The 16,395-nt window shown below is 41.7% G+C and overlaps 1 protein-coding gene across 2 annotated transcripts in view; it reads right to left on the minus strand.

The window, feature by feature from the left end:
• The window catches only part of inpp5a (inositol polyphosphate-5-phosphatase A), a 288,035-nt gene that overhangs the window by 18,677 nt on the left and 252,963 nt on the right, over nucleotides 1-16,395 (minus strand). The gene's annotated exons all lie outside the window — the stretch shown is intronic.

Raw genomic sequence — 16,395 nt, forward strand, 5'->3', positions numbered from 1 at the left:
AATTTGTCAATGATGGGTGCCAACCGACTATCACCAAACGGCAAATCAATCGAGTCAAACTAGTTCGCCGCGGTAGCCTCTATCTCGGTATCGTTTTTTTTTTTGTTGCAAGCGAAGCCAGCGGTTTGATGCTACTGTGCGCATGCGTCTGCCGCCTGGGGATTTCCCATCATGCATCATTCTGATCACAGGTGAACAAAGCGAAAGCAGAGCAGTAGGCCTACATGACAACATAGTTTAGAATTTTCTTTGGATACAATCATCAAGGCGCAATGGCGGAACCTGAATTACGGCGTAAGTCATTCTGATCTGAAAACAACAGGCGGGGTTGATTGAGTAAATCTGAATTACACGTGGTCTTAAAAAACATCGGATTTCATGTGGTAGTTGTGTAGTGAAAGGAAGTCCGTCTCTTTTTAGAGAACCGGCTTTTTCGGCTCAGCTCATTAAAGAGAGCCGACTCTCAAACGGCTCACTTGCTTTAATGCATTTTATTACAAATTATGATGTTGTATAAAGAAGTTAAGAAAAACATTAAGTATAAAAGGTGAACATGAAAAAGACACGTTTGTGGTTATCCCTTTAATCAGTATATTACTACTTAATTTTTGAACTTTTATTATAATAAACCTCATTCATGTCCAGCAACTCAGTATCTCACAACAAAATGTTAATGAACAATATATATGATATAACGAAACACGTACAATATAACATGTTAACCTACATAAATAAAAAAATATGGTGTAAGATTATTTTGTATTAAAATACGAGATTTTGTAAGGGCATGGAGCCGTGGACCTTGACAGGTATGTGAAACCAATGACTCTTCGGCTACATGGCACAGACTGATCAAAGTATTTCCGAGAAAACAACAGGAGGTGTATTAGCATGAGGGTTGGGTAGGGTTACTTTAACTGGATTACTTTCAATGACTTTTGGATTACTCCAATATCAAATATGCTAATAAAAGACAAAAGAAACCAAATATGAATCAAATTACTACATTTTGTGAAGGCTTGGGGACAAACGGAATACATGGAACGGCAAAAAATGATGTTGGCCAGCTGTTAAGATTTATTTTCATTTTGTTTCTTTTGTTAGTTTTGCCTGATATCAAAGAGATCAAAGCCAGGAGAGAAAGCTTACCACGTGTTGTGAGTCATCATTTGATTCCTATTTAGTTTCTTTTGTCTTTTATTAGCATATTTGGTATTGGAGTCATCCAAAAGTCATTGAAAGTAATCCAGTTAAAGTAACCCTACCCAACCCTGTAATATACGTCCAAGCGACTTTATTTTTGACCTTTTTTTAGAATAAACCTCATTCATGTCGAGCAACTCAGGATCTCACAACAAAATATTAATTAAATAAAATGAATGGATCTGCATTTATATAGCGCTTTTTAAGTCAAGACTTCCCAAAGCGCTTTACATTGTGCTTCACATTAACCTGCTTATTGGGGGTACTAGGGGTTCAGTGTCTTACCCAAGGACACTTCGACATGTAACACGGAGGAGCCGGGATTCGAACTGCAATCTCTTGATCCCAAGACGAGCATATGATATAACGAAACACGTACAATATTAACCTACATACATAAAAAAATATGTTGTAAGATTATTTTGTATTAAAATACGACATTTTGTAAAGGTATGGAGCCCTGGAACTTGACAGGTATGTGAAACCAATGACTCTTCGGCTACACGGCACAGACTGATCCAAGTATTTCCGAGAAAACAACAGGAGGTCCATTAGCATGACTAGCCACCTGAGCAGTCTCTTGAATCAACACATACGAACGACTTAATCAAAGTGATATCTCTCTGCCAAATGCACAGGTTGCGAGAGTGTGTTTAGAGGAGAAGGCGGGAGGGATAAAATAACAGCCAGAATGAGAGCAATTTAGGGCGGAGGGGGCCCCCGAGGAGGATTCTTTCGGAGATACGTCTGACTGCATTCGACGCAATCATCAAAAACACATTAGGTGGGGCGGCAAATGGCCGACGGAGATCGCGCGTGTCTTGGAACAGCAGGGAGCGATCACTCGATGTAAGCGGCGGCGGGCGTGGCAGCGAGAAAGCTGATGAAGATTTACATTGTTGGGAATTCAATTTGGCCGTCGGGCTGATCAAACCGAGGCCGGTTCACACGCCGCCAATCCAATTTGTTTGCCGGCGCTCATACTGTAATAGCAATTCAATTTCCTACTTCGATCGCAAACCGTAGCATGGCACGCGGTGTAAAACTTTTCCAAAGATCTAGGTGATGTCAGTGTTTCCCATCAATGAACGAGACTGTGGTGGACCGCCAAAGACTCCAAAAGCACCTCCCTCTTTAATTTCTTTTGACTAATAGTACCGTAAATTCCGGACTATAGAGCGCACCTGATTATAAGCCGCACCCACCACATTTTAAGAGGAAAACCGATTTTGTACATACACAAGCCGCACCTGTATATAAGCCGCATGCGCCCACATTTAAACATGTGACACAAACACAAAATTAACCCAAACCCGACTTCAAGTCCCGCGATCGAAACTAAATGTCCTTCATTAAAGTCCAAAAATCACAGCCGGCAAAATGAACGGAAAATGATACCGGTACTTAAGGTTTGATGCGGACCTGCAGAGTCCGGGTCCCGTTGAAAGTAATCCAAGGAAAAAAGTGTATATTTCCAAAGGTAAGGGTGGGAAAAAATATATCAGATGAACACATTTACTCACGCAACTCCTTTTTCTTTAACCCACTTTTTACCCCCTCTTCTTTCCTTGTCTGTCCCTCACCTTTAGCGGTCCCCACTTAAACTCGACACCCCCGTTTGTTCCGCCCCTCATTTTTCGTTCACTCGTGCAAAACATATCAGAATAAGTGTCTAAAATAAACACAAATAAATACATTACAAAAATATACAGTTGCAAATACATATTATACATGGGTTAGACATATTTACAAAGAAAGACGGTACACCGAGAGAGTTTTCCAAGCTTTAATAATAATAATATAGCTTTGACGGGGCAGTTAATGGTAGCAACACTCGAGCGCCGCTGGCGGCCGTTAGAAAAATGACATAAATTGGCCGCATCACTGAATAAGCCGCAGGGTTGAAAGTTAGGGAAAAAAGTAGCGGCTTACAGTCCGGAATTTACGGTAGTTATCTTATAGGTCAAATCAGACCTCAGGAACACTGGAAGGAGAACACCTTGCTGTTTGCCTGAGATTCTCCATAAATGGACCAAACCTTGAAGTGCTTGATTTTGGAAGAGCTATGGAAATTTTCTTAACAAAGCCAAGAAAAATTGAATGTTCAATGGCAGAGTGCAAGGTATGTAAATAGTGAGTGAATGAATTTGACTTAAGATTAAATTTGAAATATTCCTGATATGCATTTGTGTGCTCTTAAGGATCATATCTATCTATTTATCTATCTATCTACCCTGGGCATATCCCTCGAGAGGGGTGACCAACAGATACAAGAACAAAGAAAATAAAAAAAGGAAAAAAAATAGCAAAATAAACACACACAAAAATGTTTGGACCATGGCCAACCCAAATGCCTGAACACCGAAACTAGTTAGGCACCTTGGCACCTAAGTTGGTCATGCTTTCGTCCCTCCAGATGAAACGGGACACACGAAAGCGGCCATGTCACTCAAGTCAGGGTGACACAACGCACTCTTCTGTTCAACAGCAAGGCCCGACAGCTTTCGCTGGTTTACCCCTGCCGTATCATAGAACGCGTCCAAACATCCCACTATCCTATCACAACACCTCTCCACTCATTCCACCAACAAGACCTCTAGCTTCCACTAGATTTAGACCTCTTTCCTGCAGAGCACTCATAACACCACCCATCCACGCGGCCTTCCTCTTGGTCTCCTTCCATTTACTACTGCTCTGTAGATCCTCTCCAACATTCGCTCCTCATCCATCCTCTCCATGTGTCTGTTATGTTCATATACAGCCATTTATATTCCATTCAGTGGTCTCAAAATGCCATAAAGAGACACACCAGGCTTGAAAATGTACACAAACATCCTACCCCGAGGGTCAGAGACCTTTCCACTAGTCTCCAAAACTCCTATGGGAAACACTGTGATGTTATTGCTTTAAAATATTCCAAATGAACTTCCAATATGGCACAGATCCCAATGATTATTACTGTCAATTTCCACTACATTACGTAGGTAACATTGCCATGAGCGAGGGAAAAATTTAAAGACAAAGAAGCCTCAACATAGGTTCAAGAACTATCCGAAAAGGTCCTTCATAGTTTTACATACTGTAAAACTGTACATCCTTAAGTTCACGGTTCAGGAATCCCCTAACCGCCTGGGTCATCAGGACACTACTGACAATGCAACTCTGGACAGCTTTCTCCACCACTGACGGTTCCTGGCGTGTTTTTTGGGTCATGGCAAAGTAAACACACCAATCGATTCCTTGACGTTGTCAGCCAAAGTTTTTTTTTGTCTTCTTCCCTTTGGACTGTGCCCTGGAACATGATCTGCAGTTTTCATCGGCGCACAATTGACAACAGTTCTTCGTAGGTTCCAATGGGCCCACTGATGGTGTTGCGCCCATCACATGGGCTATGTAGCGGATACCTAGGAGTTTGCTGTAGCATCACATCTCCATGGCCTGAATTTTATTTTCCAGCTTTGCTGGGAGAGTCCATGTCGCGTAAGCGTAGAGGATAATGGAAGTTACTAGTGCTTGCGTGAGTCCGATCTTTGATTTTACTGCTATGTTCTTGGTTTAAGTCTGGCAACTGCGGCTGTGGTTTGAGCCATCTTGGCCTTGATTGGTCGATCGTCTGATATGACTCCAAGATATCCTTAGGTGGGAGATTTAAAACTGAAAAAATCTTGACTAATGTAAAGTTGGCTGTTTTTGGTTGTGTATTTCTCAGACTTCCATGCTATTAAATGAACCTGTTTTTATATTTAGGAATATAAAAACAATCATCACACACATACACATGGTCACGTTTCAAAGATCAGTCTAATTCCATTATTTGTAAATACGTTTCTCAATTTTATTTCATTTTATTGTGAAGTCGCGCTTATGTGTGACTTCATTTCCTGTTTATGTGTCAAGTCAATAAACCACGCCTACTGATCGAATGTAGGGGGTACGGCCGGGGAACCTGGGAAGATGGCCGCTCGGTCGTGCCCGCTCCATTCGCGAGGGAGGTTAAAACTTCATTAAGTGTTTTTATCTGAATAATTCTGCCAACAGAGAGTTTATATCTTGTATATCTCTCACAACTAAATAAAAGACTAAGAATGTATTACGCCAGAAGTACGGAACTAAATGACTATGTTTTTTTTTTTTTTTTTTTTTTTTTTTTTAAAAACACTGGTACAGGAAGTTCTTTATTTACCAAGTACTTGACCCATTGTCCTGACTTTATGAAGTTTTCCGTAGTGTTGGTGGTCCATTTATGAGTGTGTTTAAATTAGCAATAGTTTATTTTTTTCATAAACAAACCATATTTTCCAGAAAAATAACTTATTCAAATCTTCTTATGCCAAGCTTTTGTGCATTAGAATTATTCCCTACTCTGTTGAACAGATCACTAATTGATATTCTTTCACCCATGTTTTTGTCTTCAATGGGCACCGATGTCCACTTCTTGTTTGCGCATGGTCGTTTTCAGTAATCTATCTGCATCAGTACATTAAAAGCGGCATCAAATTGCAATTTGTATTCTCCAACATAAAATTCTGTCCGGAAAATACAGTATGCTCTGTTTTTAGTATTTTAATGTACCGTATTTTCCACACTATAAGGCGCACCCCCAAAAAATAGTTTTTGGTCCTATATTTTCCATACATAAGGCGCACCGGATTATAAGGCGCTACAATGGGAACGTCGACAAAACAGTCAGATGATTCAGTCCAACTTATTACCCCCTTAACATTCCGAAAGCTTGCAAAGTAGCAAATACGTGTCTCAACAAGTGCAAACAAGTGCGGATGCGGTGTCTGTACGATGTCACCAAACAAACATTTCTTAGTTTCCATTTTATTTTTTGCTGGCAACTGTGTGGACAGCAAAGTAAGAATTTGATTATGCAGGGAAACTGGGTTCTTTACTGTGCATATGACAATAAACACTTTGAATTTAATTTAGTTTCAAAATAGACTCATCACAGAAACATCAAGATGGTTCTAAAACAAGATACCGGGAAAATATAAATCCGCGTAGCTCACCTAAGTTCTCTTGCAGCCATCACGTTCAATAATGATACGTAACCATGGTCTTCTTACAACCGAGTGTAGTCAATCCAGGAGAGTCAAATATTTACAAATATAAAATAGTAAAAACATGTTTTCTCTATGCCGTAGTGCAGGGGTGTCAAACTGGTTTTAGCTTGGGGCCACAAATGCGATAAAAAAATCTCACGGGGGCCGGACTAGTGAGTTTAGGAGAAAGAGAGAGGGAGAAAAAGACAGAGAAAGAGAGGGAGGGAAAGAGAGAGCGATAAACAGATAGGGAGAACAAGGGAGACAGAGTAACAGTGAAAGAAAAAAAGAGAGCGGAATAGAGATATGAAGGGAGAAGAAGGGGGAAATTAATATTGAGAGAAAAAGAAAGTGAAAAAAGAGAAAGATAAGAAGAATAAGAGAAGTGAAACGACAGAAAGAAAAAGAGTCAGCAGGAGAAGAGAAAAAACAAAGTGAGGTGAGAGAGAGAGAGAGAGAAAAAGGGAAGGAAAGAGGATAAGAAAGAAAGAGAAAAATAGAAAAAAAGAAAATTAAAGTGTAACTTAGAGGGAGAGAGAGAGAGGTCGAAAAAGGGAAAGAAAGAGGGTGAGAAAGAAAGAGAAAAATAGATAGAAAGAAAATTAAAGTGTAAATTAGAGGGAGAAAGAGAAAGAGAGCAAGACAGAGAAAAAGAAAGAGTGAGAGAGTGAGAGAGAAAGAGAGAAAAGAGAAAAGAGAGTGAACAGGAGAAAGAAAAAGAGAGAGAAATAAATTAAAAAATAATTGAGTCAGAGAGAAATGGAGAAATACTACCACAATTGTTTTGCAAGTGTTAACTGGCCTTGGTGACATCCGGTGGAAATATTTCAAACTACAGCTCATTTTCCTCTTGCGCTTCTCTCACTGTTGTCTTGCGGGCCGGATTCAAACCATTGGCGGGCCTGATCTGGCCCGCGGGCCGCCTGTTTGACACCTGTGCCGTAGTGCAACCCAACGTGTGATTCACATTCATCTTTTTCGGCCAATCGCAGGCTTTGTTTCGCCCCTTTAGCTTATGCGAGCATGTAAATGATAAAAAGGATCCGCCCCCTTTACCTCCGAATAACTTTAGCCAATAGTGACTGATTCAAATGATGATTGACACATTGCTTAGGAAATCAAATGCCAGTATATAAATCCCAGCATACACCGCGGACGACTTCGCCTACAGGGGTATACCTAGTCGGCGGCTGCTCTCCTGAGTTGCGAGACCTTCCGACTCAATATTGATCCATACATAAGATGCACTGTATTATAAGGCGCATGGTCAGCTTTTGAAAAAAATAAAGGCTTTTAGGTGCGCCTTATAGTGCGGAAAATACGGTAAATGTTAAAACCTGATATAGAATAGAATAGAATAGAATAGAATAGAATAGAATATACCTTTATTGTCATTGTTACAAAATGGGTTGAACATATTGTAAAAACGAAATTGGACGTGGCACTCCAGGTTCACATTATTATACATCGCAAGCGTATGTACAGTATTATCGATGTACACTAGTCATTTGGTATATCGCTTGGTGATAAATGGTCAGGGGGTACGCCGACGTGGATGGGGTTAATTAAGGGGCAAATGCAGGGTCAGCACACATGCAGAGCCCCCCACCAGGTGAACAAACGGACCATTAGCATTAATAGCACTTAAACCATAGGGGGGAATGCATGGCTTTTTTTGGTATGCTAATCAAAAAGCCAAAGAAATGATCCGGTTATAGAAGAGAATAGGATGCGAGAAGGAGGCGGCAGGGAAGGGATCAAGACGGATCAGACAGAAGGCAGAAGAGAGCCAAATCTTCAAGGGAACGTCGGAGACTTGAATTCAGGGTGGCCTGAATGTCTCCTGACTCCTGTGGAAGGGATCCTAAGCAGTGTTCCCTCTAAGCTGCGCGCGTGCACAATTGCGCATTGCTCGCACAATTGCGCACTGCTCGCACATTCTCAGCGCACAAGAAAATCGAGCCAGTGCACAAAAATCAGGGCTCGAAATTACTAATTAAGAAGCGACTTAAGTCAAAGTTACAGTTCATGAAGGTAAAAATACACGGGTTCCCCCGAGGTTGTGTCCTAAATGCGGTATTTTGAAGTCGAGTCGAAGTGGAACGAAGTTGAGTAAAGTTAGTAGAGAACCGGCTTCTTCGGCTCGGCTCACTAAAAGTAACCGGCTCTTTCGGGTCCTAAACGGCTCGTCGGGTTGTTTTTGCTTCTTTCATCCCAACATGACCAAATATTGTGTAAAATTATGCACAAAATGACTTAAAGGAAAAAAAGGAAAAAAAATACCAAAATGAAAAAGGAGTGAAAAGCAAAAAGAAAAAGGTAACAGCTCGGAAAAAACAAACAGAATGAGATTTTTTTTTTAAAGGAATTAAAAAAAAAAGTAGAAAAAAAACACGGAAAAAAGAAGAACAATTTTGTTTTGCATTCAAATAATTTCCAATGATATCAAGTCAATCTTGTTGCCAACATTGTACTTCCACTAAAAAATGTGATTAAGTACAGTTCTGTATCTTACAACCGACTCAATAAGCCCCCAAAAATGTGAGTATTATGTGACAGAAGATACCATTTGGGGCGGCAGTAGCTCAGGAGGTAGAGCGATCGTTTTAGGAATAAGGGATCCCAGTTCGAATCCCGGCTTGTCTGTGTTACATGCCGAAGTGTCCTTGGGTAAGATAATAAGCAGGTTAGCGCCTTACATGGCTGCACAGATCACGGCCGCTATTGGGAAATGTGAAGCACAATGTAAAGCGCTTTGGGAAGTCATTGACTTGAAAAGTGCTATAGAAATGCAGATCATTTCATTTTCATTTCATTTACCAGGAAAAAAAAGAAATGTAAGAACAAACGACGTTTGTAGGCCCCTACAACCTTTGCAATAGTACATGAGTCAATTCATTCAAAAGAGAAAAATCATTTTACATTGCCGGAAAACTCAGCAAAATGTAACTTGATGTCAAGTTTTGGACATGTTTGATAATGACTTAGTTGCCACACTTGGGATTGCCGTTGCTCACTGTTGTTTCAAGCGTTGCTCACCGACTTTGTGTGAATGCTCAGACCCCTGGAAAATGACAGGGAACATTGGTTGGCAGTCCAGTCCAGTTTATTGTCCAGCTGGACACCCAGGTATCGGTAGGTCTGGACAAATTCTACACATTCTCCTTCGATGGTTACAGGAACCGGGTGAGTTCTAGTTCTCTGCGTGTGCCCGTATTCGCCGTTCCCTTTTCCATTACCGCACCCTCCATTGCCTCCAAAGGGAGATAACAAGCACTAATGCAACAGCAAACAGTTGAATGGTGTGCTTGGGCCAAAGTGATGAACGTGTCCGATTAGTGACTTTGCAAATTTATCACGGTGGGTAAACAGTCGGAGAGGGCGTGTGGGCTGGAGGCCATCCGTCCTATCAGATCTTTATTGCCCATACAAAGACTAATTACACTAATTAATTGTCCCAACTGATAACTCTTAACAGTTGAGCACCTTTGCGGAAGCGGTGACGCAATTGAAATGTACACAGGTCTGATCGACACTGCGGCCTTAAAAGACCGCATGTTATGATTGTGGAGCTTAAATCATACACTGCAATGTTCTTGACATTCACAAGCATAATAGTAATAAATACTGTATTGCCAGGATGACACCATTTTGATCATCAGGATTATTCACAACTCACCATTAAATGAAATCCTATACAAATGCTCTTTAAAGTCGTTATTACATGTTTATCCTAGAGTGCCGAGTCTTACCTTGTTGGATATACCGTAAATTCCGGACTATAGAGCGCACCTGATTATAAGCCGCACCCACATCATTTTAAGAGGAAAACCGATTTTGTACATACACAAGCCGCACCTGTATATAAGCCGCATGCGCCCACATTTAAACATGTAACACAAACACAAAATTAACCCAGACCTGACTTCAAGTCCCGCGATTGAATACGAAAACAACGAAAGGAATAAAGGGGTTAAGATTTCTGCTCCATCCAATGAACTGTGTGGCGGCTGTCATAACTCGGGCTGTAAAATGGTGTCGTGCCCCCGAGCCCCCTCCCCACCCGCTATATGATATTTGTGTATCTTTTCTATAGCACATTAAGGACGGCCGTGCAGCACTTGCAAGGATGGACAGGGGAGTATCTATGCCTAATATGTTGGAACCCAAAGCAAGTATTTTCTTCTTCATTCACTGATGGAAACAATATGGACAAAAGTACAGTACCGTAAATTCCAGACTATAGAGCGCACCTGATTATAAGCCGCACCCACCACATTTTAAGAGGAAAACCGATTTTGTACATACACAAGCCGCACCTGTATATAAGCCGCATGCGCCCACATTTAAACATGTAACACAAACACCAAATTAACCCAAACCCGACTTCAAGTCCCGCGATTGAAACTAAATGTCCTTTATTAAAGTCGACAGTCCAAAAATCACAGGCGGCAAAATGAACGGAAAATGATACCGGTACTTAAGGTTTGATGCAGACCTGCAGAGTCCGGGTCCCGTTGAAAGTAATCCAAGGAAAAAAGTGTATATTTCCAAAGGTAAGGGTGGGAAAAATATATCAGATGAACACATTTACTCACGCAACTCCTTTTTATTTAACCAATTTTTTACCCCCTCTTCACTCCTTGTCTGTCCCTCACCTTTACCACTTAAACTAGGCACCCCGCGTTTGTTCTGCCCCTCCTTTTTCATTCGCCGGGCAAAACATATCCGAATAAGTGTCTAAACTAAATACAAATAAATACATTACAAAAATATACAGTTGCAAATACATATTATACATACACATTACACATATTTACAAAGAAAGACGGTACATCGAGAGAGTTTTCAAAGCTTTATTAATAATAATATGGCTTTGACAGGGCAGTTAATGGTAGCAACACTCGAGCGCCACTGGCGGCCGTTAGATAAATGACATCAATTGGCCGCATCACTGAATAAGCAGCAGGGTTGAAAGTTGGGGAAAAAAGTAGCGGCTTATAGTCCGGAATTTACGGTAATGTTTTGTGGTACCAATTATAATACAGACAATTGTATTAAACTGTTAATCAATCAATTGCAGTCCAACTTATTAAAATTGGAAGATTTAGTAAAATTTTTCACTGCACAACTGCTATTTAAGGTCAACAAAAACATAGTGCCAGGAAACATCCATAAATTATTCATTCGGATAAAGGGAAATTATAACTTAAGGAACCGTAGTAAATTCATAGACCCAAAGGTGAAAACCACCAGGAAAAGTATGCGAACCGTGAAGTTAGAGCTAGCCTTGATCTGAATTTAAACCAAGTTTATTCTGTATGGTGCAGAGACATGGAGCCTGAACACAGATTTGAGAAGGAAAAGAAATGTTTTTGAGATTAAGTGTTTGAGGAGTATGCTAGAAGTGACAAGATTGGATGGATTGAGAAATGAAATTGTGAGAGTCAGAACTGGAGTAGTGGTGGAACTGAGCAAGCGTGTGGATAAGAGAGTACTCGGTTGGTTTGGACACATGGAGAGGATGGATGAGGAGCGAATGTTGAAGAAGATCTACAGAGCAGAAGTCAATGGAAGGAGACCAAGAGGAAGGCCGCGATGGACGTGGATAGATAGTGTTATGAGTGCACTGCAGGAAAAAAAGGCTAAATATAATGGAAGCTAGAGCTCTTGTTGGTGAAAGGAATGAGTGGAGAGGTGTTGTGAAAGGATAGTGGGATGTTTGGACGCATTCTATGATGCGGCAGGGGTAAACCAGTAAAAGCTGTCAGTGTGTTGTTTCACCTTGACCCTAGTGACATGGCCGTTTTCTTGTGTCCCGTTAATTATCTATGATAATTAGCCATTACAAACCCTATAATTGTTTTAAAATGAAGGTTTTTCATACAGAATGTTTATATTTCTGTGTATTATTTAATTGGGGTTCCCCTTACAATGAATGAAAAAGTAGGAAAACTCTACTGTCTCTTTAAATTCGAATTCTATAAAAAGATGCATATGATGTTTTGATGGCAGCTCCAGTACATTCAGCGCAAGGGGCAGGTCAATGAAATCCTCCCCTAGCTGATATGGCCGAGGTCATTATTTTGTAGTCATTTGTAATACCCGTGAGGTCTGACGGAGAATAATCAAGCCATTTGCAAAACATATCGCATTAAGTGGACATTTCGATTTTCTGATTGGTTTGTTTGCCCATTTTTTGCGCCGCTGACCTATCACGTCAGATGATGCATGAGCGTTTGGGTCCCGCATCGGGAGTGTGCGGAGCCCATCAAGAGCTCACTCATTCACGCTTGGTTTGGGGCTTAATGTTTGATTTGACTGCAGACACATTACTCACATTTACTTCAGCCTGTTTGTTTTTAGGCAGTAAAACCAAGCGAGGTGAGGCCCTACCTAGAGGAGATTGCGTGCAAGCGTTTCACTGGTATTGTGGGAGAGGCTTCGCCCTCCGTGTTTTAATCACAAGCTAATGGAGCAATACACTAAAAAGTAAAGTCGATATATCTTGTATTTTACGGATTACCGTATTTTCCGCACTATAAGGAAAATACGGAAGGAGTTCAACGTGGACGCGGCTGACAATAGTGGATATATATTTTTCCCACCCTTACCTTTGATGAAAGACGACTTTGATGGCTTCAGTTCTAAGGAGGAAGATGAGGACAGTTTACCGTGATTTTTACAAGTACAGTATGTTTTTTACAGACCCGTTTACTGAGTTGCGAGCATGTTGCTAGTAGCATTTTGCTACCCTTCACAGGCACCGTTTGGGATGAAAGGTATATTATTATTATTAAAGCTTTGAAAACTCTCTCGGTGTACCGTCTTTCTTTGTAAATATGTGTAACCATGTATAATATGTATTTGCAACTGTATATTTTTGTAATGTATTTATTTTAGACACTTATTCTGATACGTTTTGCACGGGCGAATAAAAAAGAAGTGGCGGAACAAAAGCGGGGTGACGGGAAGTGGGGTAAATGTGAGACCTGTTTGTGGACGCGGCGGACAATAGTGGATATATATTTTTCCCACCCTTACCTTTGGAAATATACACTTTTTTCCTTGGATTACCTTCAACGGGACCCGGACTCTGCAGGTCTGCATCAAACCCTAAGTACGATATCATTTTCCGTTCATTTTGCCGGCTGTGATTTTTGGACTGTGCACTTTAATGAAGGACATTTAGTTTCAATCGCGGGACTTAAAGTCGGGTTTGGGTTCATTTTGTGTTTGTGTTACATTTTATTAATGTGGGCGCATGCGGCTTATATAAAGGTTCGGCTTGTGTAAGTACAAAATCGGTTTTCCTCTTAAAAAGTGGTGGGTGCGGCTTATAATCAGGTGCACTCAATAGTCCGGAATTTAAGGTATTCTTGTCTGGTAAGGAACGGTAAAATGTAAAAATAAATGAACCTGTTTTCCATCTGCCGTCAGTATGTACCTGTATTGACTCATCTTTAATCATGCAATGTTTGCGTTGCGTCATTTGCTACAAGCCATGTGAACTCCTCTTTCCACAATGCTTTTAATCTATGTTTACGTTTTGTAGCGTCACAAATTTTGTTAGCTTCTTTTGAATCTTTCTTCTGGGGCTGACGTTTTGGCTTGATTCCTGGTAAGGAAAGAGTGAGGTTCCTCATGCGTGAGAAGATAAGCTAGACATTGTGGTTCAGCCTTTAAGCATATTTATTCCTCAACAGCAGCAATCGGCCGTTATTCGATGAAGTTCACTTTGTTAAATTGTTTATGAAATTATATCTGCCCCCATGTGAAAATTTCGGCTATTCTTGTTCATCTTTTCCATCAAGAAATTGTTGGGTGAACGTAGGTTGTGTTTGGTTAATGGCGCAGTGGTTAGCGGCACAGTTCAAAGGTCTTGGGAACCTCCTGTGTGGATTCAAATCCAGCTACCAGACTTCCTGTGCGGAGTTTGTATGTTCTCCCCGTGCTTGCGTGGGTTTCCTCCCACATTCCAAAAACATGCATGCCAGGTTAATTGGCCGGTCCAAATTGTCCCTAGGTGGGAATGAGCGAGCGAGTTGTCTGTCCCTGTGTGCCCTGCGATTGGCTGGCAACCAGTTCAGGGTGTCCCCTGTCCACTGCCCGATGATTGCTGGGATGGGCTCCAGCACCCCCGCGACCCTACTGAGGATAAGCGGTGCAGCTAATGAGATGAGATGAGTATACACCCACGGACTATTTGCATACATTTATAGAATATCATTTTAAAACAATTCTATTTCTCAATATATATCCACGGGCGCTAAAAAAATCAGCCAGATGCTTCTGACTGTATCATCATTGACAGTTGAAGGGCGGAGAAAGGCACCGCAGGATACCGTCGATATCCCAAGGGCTTCCGTCGGCTAAAACGTCAGGAACGAGACGCGTCCCCGCCCGCGATGTTTGTTTGCGTTGTCAGGGGAGGCCCGGAATAACACAACACAACCTACACATGCTAGCCGCCGCGCAAAAGATCAGCCAAACGCTATCGATAAAGCGGCGTGTTTGCCCGGGTTTGTCGAGCCGGGAGGCTTGAAGGCACAACATTGGCACAGCGCAGGACAAACACGGGAAAATGCCATCAGTAGCTCATTGCTCACAGCTTGCAAGGGTTCAGCTATGACATGTGTAGCATTTAGTTCGCCGCACGGCGGAAAGCGGTCACAGATGGCCTCCATTCAATCCGAACTGACAAAGATTGTTTTCAACAAAAGCCCTCCCTTCAGTGGCATCATCCCGGGCAATGACACATGACAGTGGGCATTATTCGGCTATTACCGAGACAATGGTCCCTCACCAATTTCACAGGCTCGGTGGTAGTTAGAATGATGGACGAGCGGATGATTGTAAACAGGGTTCAGGAGATCAGTTGTTTTCTTCACCACCCACACCGCATCGTTTTAACTCGATATTTTTGGAGAAGTACAATGAGTGCACTGCAGGAAAGCGGTCGAAATATAATGGAAGCTAGAGCTCTTGTTGTTGATAGGAAGGAGTGGAGAGGTGTCGTGAAAGGATAGTGGGATGTTGGACGCGTTCTAAGGGATGGGCAGGGGACCTGTATGCTACGGCAGGGGTAAACCAGTGAAAGCTGTCGGGCCCTGCTGTTGAACAGAAGAGTGTGTTGTTTCACCCTGACCCTAGTGACATGGCCGCTTTCTTGTGTCCCGTTAATTATCTATGATAATTAGCCATTACAAACCCTATAATTGTATTAAAATGAAGGTTTTTGAGACAGAATGTTTTTATTTCTGTGTATTATTTTGGACGTGTTCTATGATACAGCAGGGGTAAACCAGTGAAATCTGTCGGGCCCTGCTGTTGAACAGAAGAGTGAGTTATGTCACCCGGACCCAAGTGACATGGCCGCTTTCTTGTGTCCAGTTTCATCTGGAGGGACGAAAGCATGACTGACTTGGGTGCCGAGGTGCCTAACTTGTTTGGGTTTTTGGACATTTGGGTTGGCCATGGTCCAAAAATTGTATGTGTTTGTCTTGCTGTCGGTCACCCCTCTTGAGATAGATAGATAGAACTATGGTGTGTCTTCATAAATGGACAGAGCGCCTCTGAAACAGTACGCATGGATAGCATCAACGATGCTGTGATCATAAGGCCAAGGGGCTAATTTAGCAAGCCTACTGGCTCCTCGACTCTAGTTAAGAGGGGAGAGAGAGAGAGACAGACAGAGAGACAGTGGGAGAGAGACAGAGACAGAGACAGACAGACAGAGAGAGACAGAGAGAGACAGAGAGAGAGAGAGAGACAGAGATAGATAGATAAATAGATAGATGGATGGATAGATAGTTAGAACTGGTCTGCAATTGGTCTGAAAATTAAAAATTGTAAGAGGTTTAGATTGATTTAGACTTGGTGTCTATGTTAATAAACCATGTCCAATTTATGACATTTAATTCATCTCTGAAACTCACGCTCTCATTGGTGATAGGAATGAGGGGAGAGGTGTTGTGAAAGCATAGTGGGATGTTTGGACGGGTTCTATGATACAGCAGGGGTAAACCAGTGAAAGCTATTGGGCCCTGCTGTTGAACAGAAGAGTGTGTTGTGTCACCCTGACCCGAGTGACATGGCCGCTTTCTTGTGTCCTGTTTGAGTGGAGAGGTGTTATGAAAGGATA

This window comes from Urocampus carinirostris, chromosome 13 (assembly GCF_059441175.1).
Source record: "Urocampus carinirostris isolate Australia breed hairy pipefish chromosome 13, RoL_Ucar_1.0, whole genome shotgun sequence".
NCBI classification, from domain to species: domain Eukaryota; kingdom Metazoa; phylum Chordata; class Actinopteri; order Syngnathiformes; family Syngnathidae; genus Urocampus; species Urocampus carinirostris.